The 5,651-nt window shown below is 43.0% G+C and overlaps 1 long non-coding RNA gene across 1 annotated transcript; it reads left to right on the top strand.

The window, feature by feature from the left end:
* Window positions 1-215: 215 nt before the first annotated feature.
* Window positions 216-1,230, top strand: LOC129423751 (uncharacterized). Its single transcript, XR_012366118.1, has 3 exons — window positions 216-533; window positions 740-882; window positions 974-1,230. It is a non-coding gene; the product is annotated as an uncharacterized lncRNA (long non-coding RNA).
* The last annotated feature ends 4,421 nt before the right edge of the window (window positions 1,231-5,651 follow it).

Genomic DNA, 5,651 nt, shown 5'->3' on the forward strand with positions numbered 1-5,651 from the left:
TAAGCTATTTGACCGCCAAAAAGGCGCTAAAGTGAGCAGTTTCTATGCGCATGCGGTTGAATGTGTCCCTATAGCCCTTCAAAGATCATAACTCTTGATGTGTAAACTTTAGCGACAGTTTTGCTACTTTGTCAATAAATAGAGCAATGCGACTGTTTATGTTGCATCTCCTTCCAGAAGCGCTGTTTGAAGTCCGCGCTCCGTCTCGGTGTATGCACTGCACACGTGGAGAGACGAGTAAACATAAAATCTTTCGGTTCTTGACAGGGTCCATACAAACAAAATGATCTCCACAGTATTCTTTTTTAAATAAAAACTTTTGTTTATGTCACAAGATGTAGTGAACATGTAAATGTCTAGCAATTATCTATTATTTGTTCAGGCCAATCATATCCCATCCCTGGAGAGACATCAGCAAACATTATGACAAAGACGTTTGCCTTAGCAGACAAGAGATTGTGGAAAACCAACCTACTTTTCAAGAACTGAACAGTATATAAGAAATATTGCCAGCTCTGTTTCTACAAGAGGAGGTAAAAGCATTTATTTTATTATAAAATGTTAAAATGTGACTAATACTGAATTTACCATAGTTTTTTTATCATAGGATGTAGTGTTTTTGTCTTAGATGCTCTAATTATATATTCATTCAATGTTTTGTGTGTATATCTATATAAATAGATCTAAATAGTTCTAGAATTTTTTTTTCATAAGTGTATTTTCTGTTTCTCTCTTTCAGATTAATGCAGAATTGCGCATCACGATCTTACTTTGAAAATCAAGATTCATGGCCTCTTTGGACAGACAGAGCTCTCATGTTATTAGGAGCAAATGTGGAGTCCTCCATGAAAAACTAATGACACTATTAAAGTTATGGATCAGGTATTGGTTGCATGCGAACAAAATTGCTTGTGGCAATTAATTTAGTAGTATTTTGGTCTAATATAAACAATAAATCTTGAACATTTTGTAGAGTCTGGACATAGAAATCAGAAGAGAAAGCCTGCTGAAGTGCCTGATTCATGTACTTTGGTGAAGATGCAAGCGGTCTGATAAAAGAATACCAGGTAATGTAGACAAATCAAACTACTGAAATTTTCTCCAACCATGTTTGCCTTAAAGGGATAGTTCACCTTAAGATAAAAATTCTGTCATCATTTACTCATCCTCATGTTGTTCTAAATCTGTATGAATTTCTTTTTTCTGATGAACACAAAAGAAGATATTTTGAGAAATTATGGTAAACACACAGCAGACCAGTGACCAACTTACATAGTAGGAATTAAAAAAATGATGGAATTTAATGGGTATTGTCAACCGTGTGCTTACCATCATTTATCAAAATATTTTCTTCATTATTTATCACAAAACTTCCAAAATATTTTTCCAACTATAGAAGTCAATGAACACTACCATAAATTCTCAAAATGTCTTCTTTTGTGTTCTTCAGAAAAAAAAGAAATTCATACAGGTTTAGAACAACATGAGGATGAGTAAATGATGACAAAATTTTCATTTTAAGGTGAACTATCCCTTTAAAGGAAAACACCACAGTTTTTCAATATTTTATTATGTTCTTACCTCAACTTAGACGAATTAATCCATCCCTATCTTTTTTCAATAAGTACACTTAATCTTTGTACAGTGTATGGTAAATGTATTAGCATTTAGCCTAGCCCCATTCATACTTTAGGATCCAAACAGGGATACATTTAGAAGCCACCAAACACTTCCATGTTTTCCATATTTAAAGACTGTTACATGAGTAGTTACACCAGTAAGTATGGTGGCACAAAATAAAACATGGTGATTTTCTAAGCAGATAAAAAATGAGAACTATATTGTATGGCGCAAAAGCACTTAGTTTGCAGCACTTCGACCTCGGTCGCAGTAACATCATCAGAACTCAACCTCAAATTCAAAAGAGGGGGACTAGTCAGGTGTGATGGTGTTACTGCATGCTGTTTGGATCCTAAGGAATGAATGGTGCTAAGCTAAACGCTAACATATGCACGCTACAGCAATTAAACTATTAGCCCACTTCTGAATTAAACATTCCTCATAATTTACTCACGTCCATGTCATCTAAGATGTTCATGACTTTCTGTCTTCAGTAAATAAAATAAATTAAGGTTTTTGATGAAAACATTCCAGGATTTACTGTAATTACTGTAAGGATTTGTAAATGATGTTACAACTTATTTTTAGACTAATTTAACATTTAATGTTTTTATCTTTTTATTTTAACTTTGTTACATTAACAGTGCAAATATTTTTAAATATGTACTTTTTTCTAGGGTGCCAATGTACAACTGGCAATCAGGACTACAGATGATGTTACAGGTGTACTGTTGTTAATATGCACTGTCCTGGTAAATAAATAAACAATAAACAATTATTCTCCATATATAGTGGACTTCGATTACACACAAATGGCTAAACTGTTCTGCAGAGGATTTACGCTGTATGTCCTACGCCTTCCCTATTCTGCTTACGGAACAAACGCAGCACCAGTTCGTTTTTTTTCTGTAAGTAGAATAGGGAAGGTGTAGGACATACAGCGTAAGCTCTTTAGCACTATTCGGACGGGATTAGTTTTCCAAATGACGTTTGAGTTTAAACGTGTCCCCCAGGACGTCTGTGATTTTATGTACCGATTCGGGCGTGATTAAAATGATGCAGGCTATTCCAGAGATGGGAGTGTGTGTTTCATGCATTTGGGCGTTGCAGTAGCACGTGCTCTGGATACGTGTGATTGTAATGTTTAATATTTTGCTTTAAATGTAAAATTGTGACAGAACATGTAATTTATTAATTTAATTTTAGCAAATTAAAATAAAATTTACAAATCCTACTAAAGTAACGTTAGCCTACGTGTTTTATATAACTGTCTGCTTATAAAAAACACAAAGAAATGAAGAAATGATTAATAAAAATGTATTATCTTAATTAATTAACATTACCATTCCGGAGCTGAACAACTTTGAACAGAGTTTCTTTTAACGTTAATGATATTACAGTGGCCAGTCTTAACAGTGTATGATATTCAGCTCGTCTTGATTAAAATTTTTTTGCCGAATGCGAAAAAACATTAATATCTGAATGGGACTCAGGATGTAACCCTCGTTCCCTGAAGGAGGGAACGGAGACGTCACGTCGTGACCGACGAATTGGGAACTCGCTTAGAGAGACCAATCTGCTTCGAATACTACTAAAACGCCAATGAACTTGGCATTGAGATATTTGCATAATGCTGGCGCCACCCCACCAGGTGCGTATATAAGGAGCACGTGCAAATAGGGAAATCAGCTTCTGTTCGCTGAGAAAGCCGGAAAGGTGACTGGCCGTAACAGCAGGTGGCAGCACCTGTGGCGACAGGACGTGACGTCTCCGTTCCCTCCTTCAGGGAACGAGGGTTACATCCGTAACCGAGACGTTCCCTTTCAGTCGGTCACTACGACGTCATGTCGTGACCGACGAATTGGGAATCCCTACCAAAACGCCACTAGGGGCTGACCTCTTCCAGTGTCTGCAAAAAGGGAATGGAGAAATAGGATAAGGCAGAAAGGCCGGGCACTAGATGTTCCTTTAACCCACAGCAGTGCCAGCGACTGGGAAGCGCCCTACCAGAGCGGGATAGGAACGCTGCGGAAGCCACCGCCCCTCTTAAGGGCTGATGGTGGACAAATAACAGTAATAAGGACAGCCGTGGCTGTGTAAGCAAAGCAGTGCTCTGCTAAGGGAAACGTGGGCTGGTAGGATTAACCCCACGGAAAATACTCACAAAGGAACCCGATGGGACACAATGTGGGGCCCTGGCCAAACACGTAGGTTCGTAAGAATACAGCTAGTGAAAGGCTGACAGCCAATGCTCCGCAACAAAGGCTGCCAAGGCAGTGGAGGAAGAGCAATTCAAACCATTACGCATTTTTGCTCTGATGGCCTTCCATTCTGAAAACTCAATTTGGAGCCTCAGTCGGAGGCTGCAAGCCGATCTGCGAGTCTGCGAGAATTTTGGGCATGTAGCCTGGTCTGGGTCTCAATGTCACGCTCGAGACAGCAGGACCAAACTGAAGGCACGAATTATCAACAGAGAATGCATGTAAATCCCCTACTCTTTTCACTGAGGCCAATGCTAGCAGGGTCAGAGCTTTTATTGATAAAAGCTTCAGACTCGCAGACTGCAAAGGCTCGAATGGCGGTCCTTGGAGTGCTTTCAGCACCATGGACAAGTCCCAGGGAGGAATAGAAGGAGGGCGCGAGGGGTTTAGCCTACGAGTGCCTCTCAGGAATCTAATAACCAAATCATGCTGGCCAACTGATCTGCCGTTAATAAGTGAGTGATGAGCAGATATAGCGGCGATATCAACTTTAATAGTGGAGGGTGACAGCCTACCGTCTAACCTATGTTGAAGATATAAAAGCACGATGTTAATAGGCCATTCTCTGGGGTCCTCGCGTTGCGAAGAGCACCAAGTGACGAAAAGGTTCCATTTAAACGCGTAAGCCCGTCTCGTAGACGGAGCTCGTGCCGCGTCGATTGTGTTAGATACCACCTGGGGTAAATCACTTAAACCTTGTGCGCGCTCAACAACCAAACGTGGAGATTCCACAAGTCGGGGCACGGGTGCCATAATGTGCCCCCTCCTTGAGAAAGAAGGTCCTTCCTCAGGGGAATCCGCCAGGGAGGGGCTGTCGCGAGGAGCATTAGTTCCGGAAACCAATTCCTGGTCGTCCAATATGGGGCGATCATTAAAAGGCTCTCCTCGTCCTGCCTGACTTTGCACAGGGTCTGTGCTATTAGGCTCACTGGGGGGAACGCGTATTTGCGCATGCCCCGCGGCCAGCTGTGTGCCAACGCATCCACGCCGAGGCTGCCCTCGGTTAGTGAATAAAATAGGCGACAGTGGGTATCGTCCGGTGACGCAAATAGGTCTATCTGCGCACAACCGAACTTCCTCCAAATCAGCTGGACCGTCTGGGGGTGGAGTCGCCATTCGCCGGGGCGCACAGCTCGGGAAAGCGTGTCTGCCGCTGTGTTGAGCGAGCCCGGGATGTACATGGCACGAAGGGACCTCAGATGCTTCTGACTCCAAAGGAGGAGATGACGAGCGAGATGCGACAGGTGACGGGAGCGCAAACCGCCTTGACGGTTGATATACGCTCCAGTCGCAGTGTTGTCTGAGCGTAGTAGTACATCCTTCCCTCGCAGCTCCGTAGCGAAGTGTACGAGTCCCAGATATACTGCCCATAACTCGCGGCAATTGATATGCCAATGCAACTGGGGTGCTGTCCACACCCCCGAAGCCGTGAGCTTGTCGTACGTGGCTCCCCAGCCCATGTCGGAGGCATCTGTATGGACAACAGCATGCCGGGAGACCTGTCTCATGGACACGCCGGTCCTGAGAAACGCGGGGTCTGACCACGGGGGGAATGTTAGGCGACATGCAGGTGTAATGGTTACACGATGGATGCCAGCGCGCCACGCTCTCCTCGGGACTCGATCGTGAAGCCAACGCTGAAGCGGTCTCATATGGAGCAGTCCGAGCGGTGTCACGGCCGCTGCTGCTGCCATACGCCCCAGGAGTTTCTGAAATTGTTTCAGCGGGACCGCATTCTTCCCTCGGAATGAACCGAGGCAAGTCAGAATT

The sequence above is a fragment of the Misgurnus anguillicaudatus genome, chromosome 23, assembly GCF_027580225.2.
Source record: "Misgurnus anguillicaudatus chromosome 23, ASM2758022v2, whole genome shotgun sequence".
NCBI lineage: Eukaryota > Metazoa > Chordata > Actinopteri > Cypriniformes > Cobitidae > Misgurnus > Misgurnus anguillicaudatus.